The sequence below is a fragment of the Entelurus aequoreus genome, linkage group LG20, assembly GCF_033978785.1.
Source record: "Entelurus aequoreus isolate RoL-2023_Sb linkage group LG20, RoL_Eaeq_v1.1, whole genome shotgun sequence".
NCBI lineage: Eukaryota > Metazoa > Chordata > Actinopteri > Syngnathiformes > Syngnathidae > Entelurus > Entelurus aequoreus.
The window spans coordinates 13,688,894-13,703,464 of record NC_084750.1 but is presented as its reverse complement, the minus strand read 5'-3'; the positions used below and the strand labels follow the sequence as shown (position 1 = coordinate 13,703,464).

The 14,571-nt window shown below is 34.3% G+C and overlaps 1 protein-coding gene across 2 annotated transcripts in view; it reads left to right on the top strand.

The window, feature by feature from the left end:
- Positions 1–14,571, top strand: part of vps50 (VPS50 EARP/GARPII complex subunit) — a 481,936-nt gene that overhangs the window by 461,162 nt on the left and 6,203 nt on the right. The gene's annotated exons all lie outside the window — the stretch shown is intronic.

The window sequence follows — 14,571 nt, the reverse complement described above, 5'->3', positions numbered from 1 at the left end:
ATGAAAACTAAAACTGCACTTAGTATTTAGGGTTGAAGGCAAGTGCATAAAAACTAAAACTGCACTTAGTATTTAGGGTTGAAGGCATGTGCATACAAACTAAAACTGCACTTAGTATTTAGGGTTGAAGGCAAGTGCATAAAAACTAAAACTGCACTTAGTATTTAGGGTTGAAGGCAAGTGCATAAAAACTAAAACTGCGCTTAGTATTTAGGGTTGAAGGCAAGTGCATAAAAACTAAAACTGCACTTAGTATTTAGGGTTGAAGGCAAGTGCATAAAAACTAAAACTGCACTTAGTATTTAAGGTTGAAGGCAAGTGCATAAAAACTAAAACTGCGCTTAGTATTTAGGGTTGAAGGCAAGTGCATAAAAACTAAAACTGCACTTAGTATTTAGGGTTGAAGGCAAGTGCATGAAAACTAAAACTGCACTTAGTATTTAGGGTTGAAGGCAATTGCATAAAAACTAAAACTGCACTTAGTATTTAGGGTTAAAGGCAAGTGCAAAACAACTAAAACTGCACTTAGTATTTAGGGTTGAAGGCAAGTGCATGAAAACTAAAACTGCACTTAGTATTTAGGGTTGAAGGCAATTGCATAAAAACTAAAACTGCACTTAGTATTTAGGGTTAAAGGCAAGTGCAAAACAACTAAAACTGCACTTAGTATTTAGGGTTGAAGGCAAGTGCAAAACAACTAAAACTGCACTTAGTATTTAGGGTTGAAGGCAAGTGCAAAAAAACTAAAACTGCACTTAGTATTTAGGGTTGAAGGCAAGTGCAAAACAACTAAAACTGTACTTAGTATTTAGGGTTGAAGGCAAGTGCAAAACAATTAAAACTGCACTTAGTATTTAGGGTTGAAGGCAAGTGCATAAAAACTAAAACTGCACTTAGTATTTAGGGTTGAAGGCAAGTGCGTAAAAACTAAAACTGCACTTAGTATTTAGGGTTGAAGGCAAGTGCAAAAAAACTAAAACTGCACTTAGTATTTAGGGTTGAAGGCAAGTGCAAAACAATTAAAACTGCACTTAGTATTTAGGGTTGAAGGCAAGTGCATAAAAACTAAAACTGCACTTAGTATTTAGGGTTGAAGGCAAGTGCATAAAAACTAAAACTGCACTTAGTATTTAGGGTTGAAGGCAAGTGCATAAAAACTAAAACTGCACTTAGTATTTAGGGTTGAAGGCAAGTGCATAAAAACTAAAACTGCACTTAGTATTTAGGGTTGAAGGCAAGTGCATAAAAACTAAAACTGCACTTAGTATTTAGGGTTGAAGGCAAGTGCATAAAAACTAAAACTGCACTTAGTATTTAGGGTTGAAGGCAAGTGCATGAAAACTAAAACTGCACTTAGTATTTAGGGTTGAAGGCAAGTGCATAAAAACTAAAACTGCACTTAGTATTTAGGGTTGAAGGCAAGTGCATAAAAACTAAAACTGCACTTAGTATTTAGGGTTGAAGGCAAGTGCATAAAAACTAAAACTGCACTTAGTATTTAGGGTTGAAGGCAAGTGCATAAAAACTAAAACTGCACTTAGTATTTAGGGTTGAAGGCAAGTGCGTAAAAACTAAAACTGCACTTAGTATTTAGGGTTGAAGGCAAGTGCAAAAAAACTAAAACTGCACTTAGTATTTAGGGTTGAAGGCAAGTGCAAAACAACTAAAACTGCACTTAGTATTTAGGGTTGAAGGCAAGTGCAAAAAAACTAAAACTGCACTTAGTATTTAGGGTTGAAGGCAAGTGCATAAAAACTAAAACTGCACTTAGTATTTAGGGTTGAAGGCAAGTGCGTAAAAACTAAAACTGCACTTAGTATTTAGGGTTGAAGGCAAGTGCAAAAAAACTAAAACTGCACTTAGTATTTAGGGTTGAAGGCAAGTGCAAAACAATTAAAACTGCACTTAGTATTTAGGGTTGAAGGCAAGTGCATAAAAACTAAAACTGCACTTAGTATTTAGGGTTGAAGGCAAGTGCATAAAAACTAAAACTGCACTTAGTATTTAGGGTCGAAGGCAAGTGCATAAAAACTAAAACTGCACTTAGTATTTAGGGTTGAAGGCAAGTGCATAACAACTAAAACTGCACTTAGTATTTAGGGTTGAAGGCAAGTGCATAAAAACTAAAACTGCACTTAGTATTTAGGGTTGAAGGCAAGTGCATAAAAACTAAAACTGCACTTAGTATTTAGGGTTGAAGGCAAGTGCATGAAAACTAAAACTGCACTTAGTATTTAGGGTTGAAGGCAAGTGCAAAAAAACTAAAACTGCACTTAGTATTTAGGGTTGAAGGCAAGTGCATAAAAACTAAAACTGCACTTAGTATTTAGGGTTGAAGGCAAGTGCATAAAAACTAAAACTGCACTTAGTATTTAGGGTTGAAGGCAAGTGCATAAAAACTAAAACTGCACTTAGTATTTAGGGTTGAAGGCATGTGCATAAAAACTAAAACTGCACTTAGTATTTAGGGTTGAAGGCATGTGCATACAAACTAAAACTGCACTTAGTATTTAGGGTTGAAGGCATGTGCATACAAACTAAAACTGCACTTAGTATTTAGGGTTGAAGGCATGTGCATAAAAACTAAAACTGCACTTAGTATTTAGGGTTGAAGGCAAGTGCATAAAAACTAAAACTGCACTTAGTATTTAGGGTTGAAGGCAAGTGCATAAAAACTAAAACTGCACTTAGTATTTAGGGTTGAAGGCAAGTGCATAAAAACTAAAACTGCACTTAGTATTTAGGGTTGAAGGCAAGTGCATAAAAACTAAAACTGCACTTAGTATTTAGGGTTGAAGGCAAGTGCAAAACAACTAAAACTGCACTTAGTATTTAGGGTTGAAGGCAAGTGCATATAAACTAAAACTGCACTTAGTATTTAGGGTTGAAGGCAAGTGCATGAAAACTAAAACTGCACTTAGTATTTAGGGTTGAAGGCAAGTGCATAAAAACTAAAACTGCACTTAGTATTTAGGGTTGAAGGCATGTGCATACAAACTAAAACTGCACTTAGTATTTAGGGTTGAAGGCAAGTGCATAAAAACTAAAACTGCACTTAGTATTTAGGGTTGAAGGCAAGTGCATAAAAACTAAAACTGCGCTTAGTATTTAGGGTTGAAGGCAAGTGCATAAAAACTAAAACTGCACTTAGTATTTAGGGTTGAAGGCAAGTGCATAAAAACTAAAACTGCACTTAGTATTTAGGGTTGAAGGCAAGTGCATAAAAACTAAAACTGCACTTAGTATTTAAGGTTGAAGGCAAGTGCATAAAAACTAAAACTGCGCTTAGTATTTAGGGTTGAAGGCAAGTGCATAAAAACTAAAACTGCACTTAGTATTTAGGGTTGAAGGCAAGTGCATGAAAACTAAAACTGCACTTAGTATTTAGGGTTGAAGGCAATTGCATAAAAACTAAAACTGCACTTAGTATTTAGGGTTAAAGGCAAGTGCAAAACAACTAAAACTGCACTTAGTATTTAGGGTTGAAGGCAAGTGCATGAAAACTAAAACTGCACTTAGTATTTAGGGTTGAAGGCAATTGCATAAAAACTAAAACTGCACTTAGTATTTAGGGTTAAAGGCAAGTGCAAAACAACTAAAACTGCACTTAGTATTTAGGGTTGAAGGCAAGTGCAAAACAACTAAAACTGCACTTAGTATTTAGGGTTGAAGGCAAGTGCAAAAAAACTAAAACTGCACTTAGTATTTAGGGTTGAAGGCAAGTGCAAAACAACTAAAACTGTACTTAGTATTTAGGGTTGAAGGCAAGTGCAAAACAATTAAAACTGCACTTAGTATTTAGGGTTGAAGGCAAGTGCATAAAAACTAAAACTGCACTTAGTATTTAGGGTTGAAGGCAAGTGCGTAAAAACTAAAACTGCACTTAGTATTTAGGGTTGAAGGCAAGTGCAAAAAAACTAAAACTGCACTTAGTATTTAGGGTTGAAGGCAAGTGCAAAACAATTAAAACTGCACTTAGTATTTAGGGTTGAAGGCAAGTGCATAAAAACTAAAACTGCACTTAGTATTTAGGGTTGAAGGCAAGTGCATAAAAACTAAAACTGCACTTAGTATTTAGGGTCGAAGGCAAGTGCATAAAAACTAAAACTGCACTTAGTATTTAGGGTTGAAGGCAAGTGCATAACAACTAAAACTGCACTTAGTATTTAGGGTTGAAGGCAAGTGCATAAAAACTAAAACTGCACTTAGTATTTAGGGTTGAAGGCAAGTGCATAAAAACTAAAACTGCACTTAGTATTTAGGGTTGAAGGCAAGTGCATAAAAACTAAAACTGCACTTAGTATTTAGGGTTGAAGGCAAGTGCATAAAAACTAAAACTGCACTTAGTATTTAGGGTTGAAGGCAAGTGCATAAAAACTAAAACTGCACTTAGTATTTAGGGTTGAAGGCAAGTGCATAAAAACTAAAACTGCACTTAGTATTTAGGGTTGAAGGCAAGTGCATAAAAACTAAAACTGCACTTAGTATTTAGGGTTGAAGGCAAGTGCATAAAAACTAAAACTGCACTTAGTATTTAGGGTTGAAGGCATGTGCATAAAAACTAAAACTGCACTTAGTATTTAGGGTTGAAGGCATGTGCATACAAACTAAAACTGCACTTAGTATTTAGGGTTGAAGGCATGTGCATACCAACTAAAACTGCACTTAGTATTTAGGGTTGAAGGCAAGTGCATAAAAACTAAAACTGCACTTAGTATTTAGGGTTGAAGGCAAGTGCATAAAAACTAAAACTGCACTTAGTATTTAGGGTTGAAGGCAAGTGCATGAAAACTAAAACTGCACTTAGTATTTAGGGTTGAAGGCAAGTGCAAAAAAACTAAAACTGCACTTAGTATTTAGGGTTGAAGGCAAGTGCATAAAAACTAAAACTGCACTTAGTATTTAGGGTTGAAGGCAAGTGCATAAAAACTAAAACTGCACTTAGTATTTAGGGTTGAAGGCAAGTGCATAAAAACTAAAACTGCACTTAGTATTTAGGGTTGAAGGCATGTGCATAAAAACTAAAACTGCACTTAGTATTTAGGGTTGAAGGCATGTGCATACAAACTAAAACTGCACTTAGTATTTAGGGTTGAAGGCATGTGCATACAAACTAAAACTGCACTTAGTATTTAGGGTTGAAGGCATGTGCATAAAAACTAAAACTGCACTTAGTATTTAGGGTTGAAGGCAAGTGCATAAAAACTAAAACTGCACTTAGTATTTAGGGTTGAAGGCAAGTGCATAAAAACTAAAACTGCACTTAGTATTTAGGGTTGAAGGCAAGTGCATAAAAACTAAAACTGCACTTAGTATTTAGGGTTGAAGGCAAGTGCATAAAAACTAAAACTGCACTTAGTATTTAGGGTTGAAGGCAAGTGCAAAACAACTAAAACTGCACTTAGTATTTAGGGTTGAAGGCAAGTGCATATAAACTAAAACTGCACTTAGTATTTAGGGTTGAAGGCAAGTGCATGAAAACTAAAACTGCACTTAGTATTTAGGGTTGAAGGCAAGTGCATAAAAACTAAAACTGCACTTAGTATTTAGGGTTGAAGGCATGTGCATACAAACTAAAACTGCACTTAGTATTTAGGGTTGAAGGCAAGTGCATAAAAACTAAAACTGCACTTAGTATTTAGGGTTGAAGGCAAGTGCATAAAAACTAAAACTGCGCTTAGTATTTAGGGTTGAAGGCAAGTGCATAAAAACTAAAACTGCACTTAGTATTTAGGGTTGAAGGCAAGTGCATAAAAACTAAAACTGCACTTAGTATTTAGGGTTGAAGGCAAGTGCATAAAAACTAAAACTGCACTTAGTATTTAAGGTTGAAGGCAAGTGCATAAAAACTAAAACTGCGCTTAGTATTTAGGGTTGAAGGCAAGTGCATAAAAACTAAAACTGCACTTAGTATTTAGGGTTGAAGGCAAGTGCATGAAAACTAAAACTGCACTTAGTATTTAGGGTTGAAGGCAATTGCATAAAAACTAAAACTGCACTTAGTATTTAGGGTTAAAGGCAAGTGCAAAACAACTAAAACTGCACTTAGTATTTAGGGTTGAAGGCAAGTGCATGAAAACTAAAACTGCACTTAGTATTTAGGGTTGAAGGCAATTGCATAAAAACTAAAACTGCACTTAGTATTTAGGGTTAAAGGCAAGTGCAAAACAACTAAAACTGCACTTAGTATTTAGGGTTGAAGGCAAGTGCAAAACAACTAAAACTGCACTTAGTATTTAGGGTTGAAGGCAAGTGCAAAAAAACTAAAACTGCACTTAGTATTTAGGGTTGAAGGCAAGTGCAAAACAACTAAAACTGTACTTAGTATTTAGGGTTGAAGGCAAGTGCAAAACAATTAAAACTGCACTTAGTATTTAGGGTTGAAGGCAAGTGCATAAAAACTAAAACTGCACTTAGTATTTAGGGTTGAAGGCAAGTGCGTAAAAACTAAAACTGCACTTAGTATTTAGGGTTGAAGGCAAGTGCAAAAAAACTAAAACTGCACTTAGTATTTAGGGTTGAAGGCAAGTGCAAAACAATTAAAACTGCACTTAGTATTTAGGGTTGAAGGCAAGTGCATAAAAACTAAAACTGCACTTAGTATTTAGGGTTGAAGGCAAGTGCATAAAAACTAAAACTGCACTTAGTATTTAGGGTCGAAGGCAAGTGCATAAAAACTAAAACTGCACTTAGTATTTAGGGTTGAAGGCAAGTGCATAACAACTAAAACTGCACTTAGTATTTAGGGTTGAAGGCAAGTGCATAAAAACTAAAACTGCACTTAGTATTTAGGGTTGAAGGCAAGTGCATAAAAACTAAAACTGCACTTAGTATTTAGGGTTGAAGGCAAGTGCATAAAAACTAAAACTGCACTTAGTATTTAGGGTTGAAGGCAAGTGCATAAAAACTAAAACTGCACTTAGTATTTAGGGTTGAAGGCAAGTGCATAAAAACTAAAACTGCACTTAGTATTTAGGGTTGAAGGCAAGTGCATAAAAACTAAAACTGCACTTAGTATTTAGGGTTGAAGGCAAGTGCATAAAAACTAAAACTGCACTTAGTATTTAGGGTTGAAGGCAAGTGCATAAAAACTAAAACTGCACTTAGTATTTAGGGTTGAAGGCATGTGCATAAAAACTAAAACTGCACTTAGTATTTAGGGTTGAAGGCATGTGCATACAAACTAAAACTGCACTTAGTATTTAGGGTTGAAGGCATGTGCATACCAACTAAAACTGCACTTAGTATTTAGGGTTGAAGGCAAGTGCATAAAAACTAAAACTGCACTTAGTATTTAGGGTTGAAGGCATGTGCATAAAAACTAAAACTGCACTTAGTATTTAGGGTTGAAGGCAAGTGCATAAAAACTAAAACTGCACTTAGTATTTAGGGTTGAAGGCAAGTGCATAAAAACTAAAACTGCACTTAGTATTTAGGGTTGAAGGCAAGTGCATAAAAACTAAAACTGCACTTAGTATTTAGGGTTGAAGGCAAGTGCATAAAAACTAAAACTGCACTTAGTATTTAGGGTTGAAGGCAAGTGCAAAACAACTAAAACTGCACTTAGTATTTAGGGTTGAAGGCAAGTGCATATAAACTAAAACTGCACTTAGTATTTAGGGTTGAAGGCAAGTGCATGAAAACTAAAACTGCACTTAGTATTTAGGGTTGAAGGCAAGTGCATAAAAACTAAAACTGCACTTAGTATTTAGGGTTGAAGGCAAGTGCATAAAAACTAAAACTGCACTTAGTATTTAGGGTTGAAGGCAAGTGCATAAAAACTAAAACTGCACTTAGTATTTAGGGTTGAAGGCAAGTGCATAAAAACTAAAACTGCACTTAGTATTTAGGGTTGAAGGCAAGTGCATAAAAACTAAAACTGCACTTAGTATTTAGGGTTGAAGGCAAGTGCATAAAAACTAAAACTGCACTTAGTATTTAGGGTTGAAGGCAAGTGCATAAAAACTAAAACTGCACTTAGTATTTAGGGTTGAAGGCAAGTGCATAAAAACTAAAACTGCACTTAGTATTTAGGGTTGAAGGCAAGTGCATAAAAACTAAAACTGCACTTAGTATTTAGGGTTGAAGGCAAGTGCATAAAAACTAAAACTGCACTTAGTATTTAGGGTTGAAGGCAAGTGCATTAAAAACTAAAACTGCACTTAGTATTTAGGGTTGAAGGCAAGTGCGTAAAAACTAAAACTGCACTTAGTATTTAGGGTTGAAGGCAAGTGCAAAAAAACTAAAACTGCACTTAGTATTTAGGGTTGAAGGCAAGTGCAAAACAACTAAAACTGCACTTAGTATTTAGGGTTAAAGGCAAGTGCAAAAAAACTAAAACTGCACTTAGTATTTAGGGTTGAAGGCAAGTGCATAAAAACTAAAACTGCACTTAGTATTTAGGGTTGAAGGCAAGTGCGTAAAAACTAAAACTGCACTTAGTATTTGGGGTTGAAGGCAAGTGCAAAAAAACTAAAACTGCACTTAGTATTTAGGGTTGAAGGCAAGTGCAAAAAAATTAAAACTGCACTTAGTATTTAGGGTTGAAGGCAAGTGCATAAAAACTAAAACTGCACTTAGTATTTAGGGTTGAAGGCAAGTGCATAAAAACTAAAACTGCACTTAGTATTTAGGGTCGAAGGCAAGTGCATAAAAACTAAAACTGCACTTAGTATTTAGGGTTGAAGGCAAGTGCATAACAACTAAAACTGCACTTAGTATTTAGGGTTGAAGGCAAGTGCATAAAAACTAAAACTGCACTTAGTATTTAGGGTTGAAGGCAAGTGCATAAAAACTAAAACTGCACTTAGTATTTAGGGTTGAAGGCAAGTGCATAAAAACTAAAACTGCACTTAGTATTTAGGGTTGAAGGCAAGTGCAAAAAAACTAAAACTGCACTTAGTATTTAGGGTTGAAGGCAAGTGCATAAAAACTAAAACTGCACTTAGTATTTAGGGTTGAAGGCAAGTGCATAAAAACTAAAACTGCACTTAGTATTTAGGGTTGAAGGCAAGTGCATAAAAACTAAAACTGCACTTAGTATTTAGGGTTGAAGGCATGTGCATAAAAACTAAAACTGCACTTAGTATTTAGGGTTGAAGGCATGTGCATACAAACTAAAACTGCACTTAGTATTTAGGGTTGAAGGCATGTGCATACAAACTAAAACTGCACTTAGTATTTAGGGTTGAAGGCATGTGCATAAAAACTAAAACTGCACTTAGTATTTAGGGTTGAAGGCAAGTGCATAAAAACTAAAACTGCACTTAGTATTTAGGGTTGAAGGCAAGTGCATAAAAACTAAAACTGCACTTAGTATTTAGGGTTGAAGGCAAGTGCATAAAAACTAAAACTGCACTTAGTATTTAGGGTTGAAGGCAAGTGCATAAAAACTAAAACTGCACTTAGTATTTAGGGTTGAAGGCAAGTGCAAAACAACTAAAACTGCACTTAGTATTTAGGGTTGAAGGCAAGTGCATATAAACTAAAACTGCACTTAGTATTTAGGGTTGAAGGCAAGTGCATGAAAACTAAAACTGCACTTAGTATTTAGGGTTGAAGGCAAGTGCATAAAAACTAAAACTGCACTTAGTATTTAGGGTTGAAGGCAAGTGCATAAAAACTAAAACTGCACTTAGTATTTAGGGTTGAAGGCAAGTGCATAAAAACTAAAACTGCACTTAGTATTTAAGGTTGAAGGCAAGTGCATAAAAACTAAAACTGCGCTTAGTATTTAGGGTTGAAGGCAAGTGCATAAAAACTAAAACTGCACTTAGTATTTAGGGTTGAAGGCAAGTGCATGAAAACTAAAACTGCACTTAGTATTTAGGGTTGAAGGCAATTGCATAAAAACTAAAACTGCACTTAGTATTTAGGGTTAAAGGCAAGTGCAAAACAACTAAAACTGCACTTAGTATTTAGGGTTGAAGGCAAGTGCATGAAAACTAAAACTGCACTTAGTATTTAGGGTTGAAGGCAATTGCATAAAAACTAAAACTGCACTTAGTATTTAGGGTTAAAGGCAAGTGCAAAACAACTAAAACTGCACTTAGTATTTAGGGTTGAAGGCAAGTGCAAAACAACTAAAACTGCACTTAGTATTTAGGGTTGAAGGCAATTGCATAAAAACTAAAACTGCACTTAGTATTTAGGGTTAAAGGCAAGTGCAAAACAACTAAAACTGCACTTAGTATTTAGGGTTGAAGGCAAGTGCATAAAAACTAAAACGGCACTTAGTATTTAGGGTTGAAGGCAAGTGCATAAAAACTAAAACTGCACTTAGTATTTAGGGTTGAAGGCAAGTGCATAAAAACTAAAACTGCACTTAGTATTTAGGGTTGAAGGCAAGTGCATAAAAACTAAAACTGCACTTAGTATTTAGGGTTGAAGGCAAGTGCATAAAAACTAAAACTGCACTTAGTATTTAGGGTTGAAGGCAAGTGCATACAAACTAAAACTGCACTTAGTATTTAGGGTTGAAGGCAAGTGCATAAAAACTAAAACTGCACTTAGTATTTAGGGTTGAAGGCAAGTGCATAAAAACTAAAACTGCACTTAGTATTTAGGGTTGAAGGCAAGTGCATAAAAACTAAAACTGCACTTAGTATTTAGGGTTGAAGGCAAGTGCATAAAAACTAAAACTGCACTTAATATTTAGGGTTGAAGGCAAGTGCATAAAAACTAAAACTGCACTTAGTATTTAGGGTTGAAGGCAAGTGCATAAAAACTAAAACTGCACTTAGTATTTAGGGTTGAAGGCAAGTGCATAAAAACTAAAACTGCACTTAGTATTTAGGGTTGAAGGCAAGTGCATAAAAACCCCACATGCTTTTTTAAGTGTTTCAGGCCCCGTTTACACTAAGCCGGATAAGGTTATCCAGGGCAAGGCAAGGCAACTTTATTTATATAACACGTTCACAACAATTTATATAGCACGTTTACAACAATTTTTAAAAATTGTTGTAATGTCTCCGCCGCTCCCAGTCTGTGGGACGCCCTCCCTGACCACCTGAGGGCACCACAGACTGTGGATGCTTTTAAAAAAGGCTTTAAAACCCTTCTTTTAAAAAAAGCCTTTTTTTAGATGAATGCATACTAGTTTTAGCTTTTTGGCTGTTCTAGTTTTTATTTTTATATATTTTTTATTATATATATATATATTTTTTTAATACACTGTAGCAATTTGAAGTTGTTTACTCAATGTAAAGTGCTTTTTAAAAATAAAACCCATTATTATTATTATTATTATTATTATTATTAAAAAGCATAGAGCAACAAAAAAAAAAAAAACAAAGAACATAAAAAATTAATGAGCTAAACAAGATAAAAGGGGTTCGAATAAAAAGTAAAATTGCAAGATAAAAATTATAAAATAATAAAAGTGCGACAAATTTAATATTTTATATTATTATTACTTTGAACTGTTTTCCTGTAAAGCGTCTTTGAGTACTCTGAAAAGCGCCATACCAAATAAAATGTATTATTATTATTGTTATTAAATTGAAAAAAACAAAACAAATAAAGCGCTAACACATATTTAGCTGCTAGCTGCTTGTCAACCGGGGGGACTAAAAATAAATATTAGCCAAAGGGGATTGGTTTAGTTTAGTTTAGTTTATTAGTTTAGTTTAGTTTATTAAGGATCCCCATTAGTCTACACCGCAGTGGATACTATTCTTCCTGGGGTCCGGGCAAAAAACATCACACAATCACAAAACAAAAAGATTACAATGCAGTACAACATGATCAAATAATAAAATGTTGGAATACAAAAATAGCAACAACAAAGAACCAAAAAAACAATAACTTCGAGTTTACATAATAATGTTCATACCAAAGATAAAAAGAGCAATATAAAAAAATATATATATATTTTTGCAAAAATAAAACAAAGAACTAATGGCCTAAAATATACACATTAGTGTACCAAATACAAGCGATAAGTGACGATAAAGTACAGTCCATCCATTTTCTACTGGTTGTCCCATAATCAATGAAATAGTCAATAATAATAATAGATTTTATTTGTACTTTACATTGAGTAAACAACCTCAAAGTGCTACAGTGGATTAAAAAATAAAAATAAAATTAAAAAGATAATAAAAAATAAATAAAAATAAAAACTGGAACAGCTAGAACTAGTATGCATTAGGGCTGCAACAACTAATCGATTAAAATCGATTAAAATCGATTATTAAAATAGTTGCCGATTAATTTAGTCATCGATTCGTTGGATCTATGCTATGCGCATGCGCAGAGGTTTTTTATTTTTTTTATTTTTTTTATTTTTTATTTTTTAAATAAACCTTTATTTATTAACTTTAACATGTACAAACAGCTGATAAACAATAATCAAAATAAGTATGGTGCCAGTATGCTGTTTTTTTCTCCATAAAATACAGGATAGGATAGAAATGTAGTTTGTCTCTTTTATCCGATTATTAATCGATTAATCGAAGTAATAATCGACAGATTAATCGATTATCAAATCAATCGTTAGTTGCAGCCCTAGTATGCATATATCTAAAAAAAAAAGGCTTTTTTAAAAAGAAGGATTTTTAAGCCTTTTTTAAAAGCATCCACAGTCTGCGGTGCCCTCAGGGGGTCAGGGAGAGCGTTCCACAGACTGGGATCGGCGGAGCAGTAATAAAACCAGCCATGACATTAGGTACAATCTAGAATAACCTCTTTCCACAATACTTCTCCCTTGGTCTTGGTGATCGGATTTACTCGGCGACGGTCACCACCACGTACTGTACTTTTTCACGAAAATCGGCCAATACCGATCGATCGGCAGAGCCCGAATCTGCTTGCATTGTTTTTGTCTGCCCCTACATTTTATTCACACTCACTTTCTGTGCATTCTGACAGTCAAAACAAAGCATATGAAACAAGACTTTTTATACATTTCAAGCAATGTTGGGGTTTTTCTGCGGTAGTTTTAACGGCTAGAGCTGATCAAAGCTGGTCCTTGAGAGTAGATACAGGCTGTGCTGCGATCAAAGATAACTCTCAATTGTATTACAAGCCAAACCAAAGCTATTCTGGGTGGTTTTGACATTCTATGATGAGGCAAACGCTGGACTGTAGAGTGCTACAAGGCTATAGATCATTCATGGACATCTTTATTTGATCTGCCAGGCTTTTATTTTGAAAAATGATTTGTCTGTGCGTTTTTCCTTCACATCTATTCTCTGAGTTTTGATGACTAATTAGGAGTCTTTGTTAGTTTACTTACTACTAAAAGACAAGTTGTCAAGTATGTTCACTATTTTATTTAAGGACTAAATTACAATAATAAACATATGTTTCATGTACACTAACATTTTTTGTTACAATAAAGACAATAATCAAATTTTTTGCGGCCCCCTTTATTTAGAAAAGTATTGAAAAGTATCAAAATACATTTAGGTTCCGTTACCAAAATAATGGTGTCGGGACAAGCCGACATTGACTGTAATGATACCAAGTACAAGAGCGTGTCGAGTCGATACTACGATGATTACATTGATATTTTTTCGTTTCACAAACTCTTTTGTCGATTTTTATTGTTTATAAACCCAAGAAATACGTCCTTCGACACGGGATCACTTTAAATATGACCAATGTATGACCCTGTAACTACTTGGTATTGGTAGTATCACCCAAACTAATGTCAAGTATCAAAGAAGAGAAGAATAAGTGATTATTACATTTGAACAGAAGTGTAGATAGAACATGTTAAAACAGAAAATAAGCAGATATTAACAGGAAATTAACAAGTGGATTAGTAATTGTTTTTTACAGTTTGTCCCTCATAATGTGTACAAAATAATAGGTGTATAAATGACACAATATGTTACTGCATACGTCAGCAGACTAATTAGGAGTCTTTGTTTGTTTACTTACTACTAAAAGACAAGTTGTCTAGTATGTTCACTATTTTATTTAAGGACTAAATTACAATAATAAACATATGTTTCATGTACACTAACATTTTTTGTTACAATAAAGAAAATAATTAAATTTTTGCGGTCCCCTTTATTTAGAAAAGTATTGAAAAGTATCAAAATACATTTAGGTTCCGTTACCAAAATAATGGTGTCGGGACAAGCCGACATTGACTGTAATGATACCAAGTACAAGAGCATATCTAGTCGATACTACGATGGTTACATTGATATTTGTTCGTTTCACAAACTCTTTTGTCGATTTTTATTGTTTATGAACCCAAGAAATACGTCCTTCGACACGGGATCACTTTAAATATGACCAATGTATGACCCTGTAACTACTTGGTATTGGTAGTATCACCCAAACTAATGTCAAGTATCAAAGAAGAGAAGAATAAGTGATTATTACATTTGAACAGAAGTGTAGATAGAACATGTTAAAACAGAAAATAAGCAGATATTAACAGGAAATGAACAAGTAGATTAATAATCCATTTTTACAGGTTGTCCCTCATAATGTGTACAAAATAATAGGTGTATAAATGACACAATATGTTACTGCAGACTAATTAGGAGTCTTTGTTTGTTTACTTACTACTAAAAGACAAGTTGTCTAGTATGTTCACTATTTTATTTAAGG